This window comes from Eriocheir sinensis, chromosome 5 (assembly GCF_024679095.1).
Source record: "Eriocheir sinensis breed Jianghai 21 chromosome 5, ASM2467909v1, whole genome shotgun sequence".
Lineage (NCBI taxonomy): Eukaryota > Metazoa > Arthropoda > Malacostraca > Decapoda > Varunidae > Eriocheir > Eriocheir sinensis.
The window spans coordinates 19,363,221-19,375,736 of NC_066513.1; the positions used below are offsets into that span (position 1 = coordinate 19,363,221).

At 44.2% G+C, this 12,516-nt stretch overlaps 1 protein-coding gene across 4 annotated transcripts in view; it reads left to right on the forward strand.

Moving 5' to 3' along the window:
• The window catches only part of LOC126984857 (globin-like), a 60,163-nt gene that overhangs the window by 21,006 nt on the left and 26,641 nt on the right, over positions 1 to 12,516 (forward strand). Inside the window, exons 1-2 of one of the 4 annotated variants that reach the window (XM_050839112.1) lie at positions 4,785 to 5,011; positions 11,353 to 11,409. The exons of 1 other annotated variant lie outside the window; for it this stretch is intronic. The gene's annotated coding sequence lies outside the window, so the exon portion shown is untranslated. Of the gene's footprint in view, positions 1 to 4,784; positions 5,012 to 11,352; positions 11,410 to 12,516 lie in introns of those variants that run through there. 2 more of the 4 variants (XM_050839123.1, XM_050839089.1) reach the window with 2 other exon arrangements.

A 12,516-nucleotide genomic window follows, 5' to 3' on the forward strand; every position in this document is an offset into this window, starting at 1 on the left:
AACTACTCAGGCTTTGATGTCGCCGCCTTGGCCTTAGAACTTCCGGGGCCACGAACTCTTGACCTTGGAAGTGTGTTTGTGTGTGTGTGTGTGTGTGTGTGTGTGTGTGTGTGTGTGTGTGAGAGAGAGAGAGAGAGAGAGAGAGAGAGAGAGAGAGAGAGAGAGAGAGAGAGAGAGAGAGAGAGAGAGAGAGAGAGAGAGAGAGAGAGAGAGAGAGAGAGAGAGAGAGAGAGAGAGAGAGAGAGAGAGAGAGAGAGAGAGAGAGAGAGAGAGAGAGAGAGAGAGAGAGAGAGAGAGAGAGAGAGAGAGAGAGAGAGAGAGAGAGAGAGAGAGAGAGAGAGAGAGAGAGAGATCCATCACCGGTAATCCTCATCATAAAGCAGGCCCATCAAGCGACTGACGGATGGCGAACGGAAGGCGCGATGCACTTCAAGGCCCCACGAACACACTGCTTACCCTCAGGCTGATTCAGATTGCCCATTTAAACAGCGCTGGTCCGGAATAATGATGTCTCCAAGGTCACAAGCACACACTCTATGCCCTTGCGATAACGTGATCTGTTTAAACTGCTTTGGTCCGGAGAGATAAAGTTTTGATGCCAACCGATTAGAATATCACATCAAAATGAAGTGTCGCTGTCTGTCTTGTGGTTGTGGGAGGAGGGTATCTTGCACCTCCGTTTTCGTTTTTCGCTGATCTTCTATAAGGAAATGTATCTTAGCGTGAGACAGGAGCGTCCATCGGCTGTGAATGCAGGAGTTAGGTTATATTTGCATGTGCTATTTGATCCCTTTCCTCCTTCCTCTTACTAACCTCCTCATGAGACATTTCTGCGACCAAGTCTGATCACTCCGTTTTGACACGTGTTGTTGTTCTCTCTGTAAGCGCAGCATGATGCGGACGTATTTTATCTTTTCCCTTTTTATCCCATGGTCTGTCTCCTCTTGCCGTAAAAAATGCAAATTGTGACGGATTCATACTGGAACACCGAGTGGGAGGGACAAGGAGAGGCTGCCACGTCCTAACCATTAGTTTTGTGAGATTCCTACAGCCTCAGGAAGGACACATGAAGCCCGAGGGAGAATACTAATCCTTTAAAGGTGTGTTCAGGCTTGTATAGCTTTCGTGTCCTGAGGAGGAGTGCGTGTATTGCATGAAGAGGGAAGCAGAGGGGCAAGATTTGATAGTCATTTTTCAGAACTGTGGGCACGTGAGACAGACAAGAGATGCAGCGGCCCAGCACACGAGGTATAAGTTTGACGAGGTTTGAACTGATTATAAAGCAACTTAGTATACGTCCTTCAACATACACGCCGCTCACACAGACATGAAACACCCTTCAAGTCATCACTGTCTTAATTTGAAATATCTGTCACACATACGCAATAAGGTTTAATAAAATAGAATATAGTTATCAGGACAAATTTGAATATTATCCGAATTGTGTCCTGGTAACTAGATTATAATTTTTGATGGTGTAGAAGTAGTAGTAGTAGTAGTAGTAGTAGTAGTAGTGGTAGTAGTAGTAGTAGCAGTAGTAGTAGTAGTGGTAGTAGTAGTAGTAGTGGTGGTGGTGGTGGTAGTAGTACTAGTAGTAGTAGTAGTAGTAGTGGTGGTGGTGGTGTTAATAATGTGAGACCCTTGCTGTCGTCCGTCTCTGAGCGTCTCAAGAGTGAGTGACTGCATCATATTTCGGCCACTCACGGAGATAAGCCTTTGATGAACACAAATTACTCTCTCCTTCACGCGTGTAAGAAGGCGGTTAGGCCCGGTTAGATACTGCTCTCTTCACGAAAGGGTAATAATAGTGGTAAAAAAAGGAGGAAACGTAAAAAAAAAAAAAAATAATAACAAAAAGGAAAAAAAATGAGTAGAAAAATGATACAAAATAATACAAAGAAAAATGGAAACTAGTTACATAAAAAATCAAGAGAAAATTATAAAAAAACGAAGAAAACGCAAATAATAAACATAAAAAAGAAAAAAAATAATAAAAGGAAGAAAACGGAAACAATAAACGAATAAAAGGAGAAACTATAGAAAAACGAAGAAAAAAACGAAAAACTAATAAACTCCAAAAAAAGAGATGAAAGCAATAAATACCCTTGACGTCCAACCCGATCCTTTTTAGTCCATCCCTTAACCTCTCTTCACACGTCATGCAGCCTATCTTAGAGTCTGCTTGCTGTCACGGCCTATCTGCTTGCTATCCTTTTGACACGTCCAACTTAAGCCAAGGTCAAGGAAGTGAGTCTGGCAAGGGGGAATTTGAGCAGGCCACTATGCTCAGGGAAGGGGCCGATCCAGCCTCAACGACCCCTCGCCCCTTCCCCCCCCCCTCCCTCTCTCTCTGCCTCTCTATCTCCAATAAATATCACACTTGCAATGTAAATTAAGCCAATGATACACTACTGCGTTTCTTTCTCCATCGTGTTATCTCTCTCTCTCTCTCTCTCAATCAATCAATTATACGAAACCCTTCAAATGGCAGCACTACGTTTATATCTATTCCATTTATTTTCTACATAATTTACTTTTCTTATGATTAGGGTGTAAGTCAGGTGAGAGGAAGAACCTGGTGGATATTAGAACGTGTTGCAGGATGGAGTACACTATGACTTAACTTCACTATCCTAACTACATAACTACACTCTAACTTCAGACATAGAGGCATGGAGAACGGTGGGAAAGGCCTACCTCCTGAAGTTTATAATGAGTGATGATGATGCTAATGGTGATGACGCTAATGACGATGGCAATGATGATGTTTGCGTTTAGCGTGGCTTCGGCCCTTTGTTCTTCCGCGTGTTCCCCCTGAGTGTTTAGACTGTAGAGTGTAGTGGGTATACACGTGCGGCCTTGACTCGCCTCGCCGGGGGCCATACGAGGGTGTGGCCCCTAAAAATACACTTACCTGAAGCAACCTCGGTCATCCCACTTACCTCCCTGTCCCTATATAGGCCCGAACGCCCTGAGGAAGTAGGTGCGGCAGTTTCGTTTAGTAATCAAGTTTGAGGTGGGGCGAAAGGACCAGGTGGTGTCTGTTAGCGAGGTGTAGAAAGTTAAGCAATCAGGTATACGAATGAATGAAAACAGACAGCAAAGAAATATGAGCAGTTGAACATGGGTGCCGCAGAGTTTTGTTTCGTCTAAATTTGAATGTGGGGCGAGGAAACGATTCAAGAAAGTTGGAAAGTTTCGTTTAATCGGCGCGACATATGTGGTCATATGCCGGAGAGAGACAGAAAGGGAAGGAATTATAGGAGAATGGAACAGATCCCAGGAGACGGGACACAACCCCTGATTAATACCTGGTACTCATTCAGTGCAGAGTGGACAGGGGCGTAGGGTATCGGAAAAGCCGGCCAAATTTTTCCACTCCGCCCTGGAATTGAATTGGTTGAATTGGTTGTGAGCCGAGTGCGCTAACCACTGCACCACGAAGTCCCCGGGAAAAGATTCAAAAGAACGTCTGTTATCAAGCCGTAGAAAGCTTAACGCAGGTGTACAAATGAATGAAAACAGAAAGCAAATAAATCGGAGCCGCTATGCGAGGTGCGGCACAGTTTCGCTTCATCTTGATTTGGATTTGGACCGAGAAGACGATTTAGAACAAAGTGGCGTCTGTTAGCAAGCCATAGAAAGCTTAACGCAGGTATACGAATGAAGGCAAACCGAAAACAAGTAAATCGGTGAAGTTATGCGCAGAAAAACTTCGCCTCTGGTCAGTCACTTGCCTCACACGCAGCTGCGCCCTCGGGAGAGTTCACAAGGGACATGACGCACATTTTTTTTGCTTTACTTTCCGCACAGAGACGGCATTATACCCCTTACTGGGCCCCGTTGTGACGTCACGCACCATTAAGGGACAAAAAGAACAAACTCATATGTAATACACGCACGTACTCACTAATTATACGTTCACCAATAAGCTTAGCAATAGCGAAGGTAAGCAAACTAGCCAGTGACATGCGAGTATGCAAACTAAGATGATCTGCATGTTTGTCTATTGTCTGTGTGTGCTTCTGTGCATGTATATTAGCGTGTGTGCTCGGCTCCACATCAAGAATACCAGATTCCCGTACTCAGCCTATCATATTTGTCGGTTTCGGACATAAAACTGTCGCACGCACACATATAACGATATTCATTTAGAGTCGGTGTTAAAATCGTTAATCAATGATGTTTTGGGGGGAATTGTTATGAGTCGGAAACCGGGATATACAATGTTTTGGGTACGATATCTGGTAAAGGGGCTGTTACACTGGACAAAGTTTCCGTGGATCTTCAGTCAAACCACGATTTCCGCTGGCGTGGTTCTCATGTTTCTTGTTATTGCTGCTGCTGCTGATGGTGAGTAATACCTTAGTCCCTCGGTGAAATCTACCATAGCTTTGGAAGATTGTGGACACGTCAGAAAACCACGAAAATATGAGAACCAAGCCAGCGGAAATCGTGGTTTGACTGAAGATCCACGGAAATTTTGCCCAGTGTGATAGCCCCTTAACGCTGCTCCACACCCAGGCACGTAGCACTCATAGGCCAAAACGATGAGGTGGTGCGTTGTTAGCGGCACACAATCCTTTGGAGAGCACAGCGTTTCTTTGTTTTCGCTGGTGCTAGTGACAGGCGGCAGCAAGATCTCGGGTGGCAGCCTGAGGGACACGTGGCAACAGCCCTACATCAGGTCACCTCAACACTCACATTGTCGCTCAAGCCTTGCCCTAGGTCAGGTCTCAGATGGCGCGCTAGCCTTGGCAAGCCTCTTAAGATTCTGCCTGCGACTCGTACACCCTCACTGTGCCTGTGTCGTTCAGTGCATCAAGACGCCAACCGCCGCCTACTCCCTGTCTCACCCACCCGCCCGCTCGCCCGCCTGTCTGTCTCGCCCTACGTGTCTTCGCATCTGCCTGCCTGTCTGTCTGGCCGCCTCGAGACCTTCGCACCCACATAGAGACAGACCCTTCCCTTCACCCACGCCTGCCGCTGCATCAAGTACTGGGTTCTTGAGGTAGGAGAGCGTCTGATTTTTAGCTCAGTGGAGTACTTTAGGTTGCGTGTTGCCTCTTCGTGTGATTTAGCTCTTGCATTGAAACTTTAGAAATGCATGTATATTTTGTTAGCTTGTTTTACCTCACGGCTGTATGCTGCGACTACTGGTGTGAAAACTTGCATATACATATTTTTCTTTCTCCTTATAAAAGCGATGAAAGATATGGAAGGAAATACATGTTCTCCATCGCTTATAGACTTGCGTACACGTTGGGAAGTAGTGAAGGCATATATATGGACAGCTAACCGACCTGCGAGTGTGCTACCTGCCAAATATTTACACTTTACACCCGCTTAACCTAAAGAGTTGAAGTCAATCCGTCGCTGGCAATACAGAAACGTTGACAAGCATGCATAGCGTTTGTCTGCACGGCGCCAAAACGAACGGAATTACACGAGTTCACGTTAAAACTTCTGATCCTACAATTCTGAAGCAGACAATTCGTAAAACAATAAATTAAATGGTGAAATAGGACAAACCAGACACGACTTTTTCTCGCTTATTAAGAAAACAACAAAAACTACAACTTGGCCGCAAAGAAGTGAAAGGCGAAGGGTACGTGGAGACATGATCGTGGTTTATAAATGGATGAAGGGCTTTAATAAGGGAGACATTCATAAGGTTTTGTTGGCAAGAGAACCGGGCACGACACGAAGTAATGGGTTTAAACTGGATAAATTCAGATTCAACAGGGACAAAGGCAAACATTGGTTTACTAACAGGGTGGTGGATGAGTGGAATAGGCTTAGCAGTCATGTGGTGAGTGCCAATACAATTGTCACATTCAAAAATAGACTAGATAAATTCATGGACAGCGATATTAGTTGGGGTTAGATACACGGGAGCTTAGGGTCAAAGGAGCTGCCTCGTACAGACCTACCGGCCTCTTGTAGACTCCTGCGTTCTTGTGTTCTTATGTTCTTAAGTGAGGCGTGAGGGAAACGTGATCGCGGTGAATGATTTGCGTTGAGTCAGCTTGTTTTGTTTTCAGTAAAAGGACAAAGAAGTCGCTGTGAAGGAGAAATACAGTGTGGCGTTTACCATGGTGTGTGTGTGTGTGTGTGTGTGTGTGTGTGTGTGTGTGTGTTTATTTGTTGCCATGCCCATGCGCGTGCCTGATATGATTTACCAAGTTTGTATTCTCTCTCTCTCTCTCTCTCTCTCTCTCTCTCTCTGGGTCCTTTTATCTGTCTATTTACACATTTATTTACACGCTTATTTGCACACTTGCTATACACTCATATTTTTTTTAATATTATTTGACAATTATTTGAAGAAGCATACTCGTCTCTCTCTCTCTCTCGTTACAATCACTTTTTGCGTTCCTTGACCTTGGCATTTTTCATCACCAAATTTGTCCTTCAATTGCACCACCACACCCACCACTATAACACCACCACCCCACCACCACCACACCCACCACTATAACACCACCACCCCACCACCACCACCACTGCTATCACCTCTACATTACCTGTATTACTTTAGCCACTCCACTATTCTCTCCTCATCCACTCCCCATCACTACCAATATCAACACCAGACCCACTACGATAACTCCTACCACCATGATCACCACCACTACCACTGCTACCATAACCTTTCCACCACCACTATCACTACAGCCACTCCACTAAGCCCCTCTCCATCAGTCTCCACCACAACCAGTATCACGCCCACGACTATAACTCCTCCTACCACCACCACCACTACCACTACTGCTACTATTACTTTTCCACCACGATTATTACCACTACCATACAACCACTCCACCGTGCCCTCCATCTTTCCACTAAACCAATTCGTCACCATTACCACGGCAAAAAATGTCACCATCACCATCACCCCTATTATCGCCAGTCATCTCCCCATCCTTTTCTGTCCACCATTACCAGTGTACTCTTTTGCAGTATCATCCTTTCCCGTTCCTACATGTGCTGTCCCATTCTTCTCCAATCTGCCAACATCCTCCCTTGAACTCCTACCAGGCTACCAACACCCCTCCATCACCACCACCACCACCAAAGAAGCTGCTCATTCCACCACTATTGCCTTCACGACCTCCTCCTCCACCATTACCACTATGATTATCAACTCCACTTCGCCACTTTAAGAAGCACTCGTGTCATTCTTCACTACCACTCCACTTCTCACCTCGTATCCTCCTCCTCCTCCTCCTCCTTCTGTATTGTGTCTTCCTCTCATCACCCTCTTGTCACTTCTCAAGCCACACTTTCGTCTCATTCACTCATTCGCTTTCATTACACGCAAGTGTGCTCACACACACACACACACACACACACACACACACACACACACACACACACATCTATCTATCTATTTCTCTCATATTTCGCTAGAGAGAGAGAGAGAGAGAGAGAGAGAGAGAGAGAGAGAGAGAGAGAGAGAGAGAGAGAGAGAGAGAGAGAGAGAGAGAGAGAGAGAGAGAGAGAGAGATTCTGCGGTGAAGAAAAGGAACTAGATACTCAGATGCCACACACACACACACACACACACACACACACACACACACACACACACACACACACACACACACACTTGGATCGTGTAACTAATTCATTCTCATCTTTCCATTCCTGTCACACAAAATATTTTCCTTTCCTTCATTAATATCTTCTCCTCCTCCTTCTCTTCCTACTCCTTCATCTCCACCTCCTCCTCCTCCTCCTCCTCCACTGTCTCGTTCTCTGGTAACACGCCCACACAGAGCCACCACCTCCTTCTCCTCTTCCTCCTCCTCGTCCTCTTCTTCCTCCTCCTCCTTCTGCGCCTCCTCTTCTTTATCGTCACTTGTGGTTGAGTGATGGAGCTTCGAACGTTAAGTGAACTGTGTAAACGAACCTCACAAACCCTTTATCTTTTTCTAAATTTTGCGATAAAGAAAAAAAAAATAATTGGTATAAAACTAAGCTAACTAACCAAGCAAAGGGGAACACACACACACACACACACACACACACACACACACACACACACACACACACACGTGGTAATGTTCCCTAATTCCCTCTGGTTAAGGCGTAATCGTGTGCGTGTCATGTCCATCGATTGCATGTCTATTAGAGAGAGAATAGATTTTTTTTTTTTCAACCGCCAACGCTAATTCTGCAGACTCCTATATGGTATCGACACACAGGTAAATACAGGTGTTGAGAGAGAGAGAGAGAGAGAGAGAGAGAGAGAGAGAGAGAGAGAGAGAGGGGAAAGTGATGTTAATTGAAATATTGCATGCACTGGTAAAGGGTTACTCACACTCTCTCTCTCTTTTTGCTACATCACCTAGCGTCAGCAATAAAGTAGTTTCCTTATAGATAGGATGTTGGTCATTCCTCTTCCTCCTCCTTCTCCTCCTCCTCCTTCTTCTTCTACTCTTTCATCTCCTCCTCCTCCTCCTCCTCCTCCCTCCTCCTCCTTATCAAACCGGAAACAGCTGCACATTTAGTTGACTGATTTAATTTTGAATGTTTTTTTCCTCTTACATCTTCCTCCTCCTCCTCTTTCTCCTCCTCCTCCTCCTCCTTCTACTCTTTCATCTCCTCCTCCTCCTCCTCCTCCTCCCTCCTCCTCCTTGTCAAACCGGAAACAGCTGCACATTTAGTTGACCAATTTAATTTTGAATGTTTTTTCCTCTTACATCCTCCTCCTCCTCCTCCTCCTCCTCCTCCTCCTTCTCCTATTCCGTAATCAGTCTTTGTCAAGTTGTCAGATTTTAACCCTCCCGGCGTGACAGCTTTCTTGGGAAGGCTCTCGGGGCTGATAAAATAACCCAAGAAAAGGGAGGAAGGAAGGAGGGAGGGAGAGAAGACAGGGAATGGGAAGGCGAGAGAAAGGAGGAAGGGAGTGAAGGAAGACAGGGAAGGGTATGTGAAGGGACTGGGAAGGGATAGGAGAAAAGAGGGAAGGAAGGAGGGAGATGAAACGGTATGAGAACGGACAGGGAAAGGAGAGGAGAGGGAGGGAGGGTGAGAAGACAGGGAATGAGAAGATGAGAGAAACGAAGAAAGAAGGGAGAGAAAACGGTATGGGAATGGACAGGGAAAGAAGAGGAGAGGAAGGGAGAGAAAGAAGACAGGGAATGGGAAGATGAGAAAAACGAAGGAAGGGAGAGAAAACGGTAAGGGAATGGACAGGGAAAGGAGAAGAGAGAGAGAGAAGGAGATAAGGTTGAAAGGAATATAAAGAGGGAGAAAGAAGGAAAGATGCATTGAGGAAGAGGATAAGGGAAGAGAGAAAGAGAAGAAAGGGAAGGGACAAGGGAAGGAGAGGGGAGATGAAAAGGCATAAGGAAAGAAGGAAAAAGGGAAGGGGTGATGAAATAGATGAGGAGAAGGAATGGGAGGAAAGGGGAGGAGAAGATAGATAAAAAAAAATATATGGAGGAAAGGAAAAAGGGAGGGAGAGATGAAGATGAGAAGGAAAGGGAGGACGAGGGAAGGAGAGGCGAGATAGGAAAGAAAAGATATAAAGAAGGAAGGAGAGAGGGAGGGATACAATGGTGGAGGAGGAGGAGGAGAGGGGTGGAGAGGGAAGGGGAGGAGGGAGAGGTATTGAAAGGTGGCTTTGGAGACGAAAAAAGTGGAGGGAAGAATTTTTTGACAGGTAGATGAAGGTTCAAGGTAATAAAAAGGTATTGGAGAGAGAGAGAGAGAGAGAGAGAGAGAGAGAGAGAGAGAGAGAGAGAGAGAGAGAGAGAGAGAGAGAGAGAGAGAGAGAGACCTCCACAAACACTTCCCACACTATTTATCTCTTACTATCTTCCTTATCATCTACAGCTAAACAAACCTCTTACTTGCCCTCTCCCTCCCCCCCTTTCTTATTTTCCAACTCTTCCTTACTCTTCCCTTAACCCACAAATCACGTCCTTCGTTTCCTCTTCCTACTCTTACAAGACAAAATTATCTCTCTATCTCTTCCTCCTGTTTATCCGCGTTGATTCTTTCATTCGCTCACTCTTCTACATTCTCTTCAACATTTCCTCCCCTCTCCTCTTTCCTTTCTTCGTCCCTTCCCTTAAACTTTTCCCTTCCCTCCTTCTCTTCTTTCTCTCCGCTTCCCATTACGATTCATCTCCTGTCCTTATACCACCAGCACCAGCACCTCCTCCCCCTCCACCTCCACCTCCTCCTCTTCCTCCTTCGCCACAAGCTACTCAACTCCCTTACGCTGAAAAATAAACGACCACGAGTGGGTAGGTATTAAAGTTATTGGGCAGGCTCAATAACGTCAATCACTCCAATTTTGTTTCGCTCTTAACATTACCCGATAACCATAAATAACGATCCGTCTGCCCAAGCGAGGTCATACGGTATACGGACATCGGCATGATATTCGTTACGTGAGTTGAGTCATCCGCCACTGGAACAAACATCCCGAAGAAGTAATAGTGGGGAAAATCAAGACACCTATCGAAATTACTCTGACCTCTCTATTTGAACTCTATACTGAAAACTGTTTGCGGAAGTAGCGGCATTATGGAGTTTTTTGTTTTTCTATTTTTATTACGCCCTTGAGCTGCATACCTTTCTGTAAATAAACAAACAAATAAATCAATAAATGCCAAGAAAGTGGAGTTATTCTTTTTAATACTGCATTGATCGTTACGTCATTGTGAAAAAAGTGCATCGATCGTTTTCGTATACGTAACTATCTATCTATATACACTAAGTACTTTGATTTGCTCTTCGGGTCTTTGAAGGCTCTAACTAACAAATGAAGTCAAGAGAATAGGAAGCCTTGTTATAAGACACATACTTTTTGTTGCATTTTCACCCATGGTTTTTTTTTAGTCTTCTTTTTATTAATTTTTTTTTTATCGTTGTTATTTTTCTTGTTATTATTTTCCTCATCCTCCCCTTCGACACGGTTAAACATTCATCTTTTCTTTTGTTACCATTATCATTATTATCATTATTATTATTATTATTATTATTATTATTATTATTATTATTATTATTATTATTATTATTATTATCACCCTCCCTTTTGACACACTTTATGTTGCCTGTTCATCCCTGTTTCATCTGTCTTCTTTTATTCACAGTTCATTATTCTCATTTTTCTTATTATTATTACTATCCTCATCCTCTCCCTTTCGGCACGTTTTATTTTGCTTATTCATCCATGTTTCATCTTCATCTTTTCATTCATGCGTAGTTTATATTCTTATTTCTCGCTCTTATTATCCTCCTCCCTCTTCTCTCTCTTCCATATTTCTTCGACTTTTTCATTGACGTGTTTATCATTCTTCCTCTCATCATTATCCTCCTCCCCGTCATCAGCTACCTCGCCGGGCCCGTGGAGTCATTGGCGCCCTAATAACCCGGACCATTATCCAGGTGAGCCAGGTAACACAGCCCCCGCGTCGGTAATATTAGCTGCAGGTAAAAGACGGAGGGGGAGGGTAGGAGGGGGGAGGACATAGCTTACGGAGGAGTGTGGAGGGGAGGGAGGTGAGGAGAGATTATGGCACGCGTAAAAATGAATATACACCACTCCTCCATTTTTTTCCTTCTTGTTCTTTAGTGGAGAAGGTTCATAAAGGCGGGTTGAAGCACTTGAAGGGAGGCATCGTGGAGGATTTTTTTTTTCTTTTTCTTTATTTTTCTTGTATTATTTTGCAAGGAAACTGCAGTGTGGAAATTTCGATGCTAAAATGTTGTACCTAGCGTAAAATATAGGTGCGTGAGGGTATTTAAAAGGTTCCCCCCCCTATTTCTCTCTCTCTCTCTCTCTCTCTCTCTCTCTCTCTCTTTGCTTTTTTTTTTTTTTGGATCGTATACTGGCTAGTTTTTTTTTTTTTTTAAGCATCTGTGTTTCGACCTTCGTGTGTGCATCCGTGAATACAAATTAGAGGCTCGTGAAATGTATGATGGATGTGTCTATCTATCTATCTATCAATCAATCTATCTAATATCTATCTTTTTGTATCCTTCTTCGAGCAGTTTTATTTTCTGAACTCTACTTTCACTTTTTTTTCATGGATAAGCTGATTTTTTCTCTTTTTTTTTTTTTACGGTGTAGGAAGCAGCTCAAAAGAGAGAGAGAGAGAGAGAGAGAGAGAGAGAGAGAGAGAGAGAGAATGCCTAAGCACTGCTCCATGAAAAGCAAACAGGGGTGAGTGGTCAGAAGAGAAGGTCAGTGCTTAGTAATGGTTTATGAAGGTTCAGTCTCTCTTGTTTTGGGTGGGTATAAAAGTGCAGATATATTAATTAGTTCGTATTGTTATAAGTTTCTTCGCTAATTACAGGAACGAGACGCATATATTGTTTTCCGCTTTGCTTTGTTCTAGTTTGCGTTCCATGAATCGATTTCTGTTATCATTCAAAGGAAGGGAATGAGGAGAGAAGAGAAAGACAGATGGAGAAAAGGAGAGACTGAAAAGGAGGAAGAGAAAGAGGGAGAAAAGGAGTTACTGAAGGGGAGGAGGATGAAGAGAAAGACAG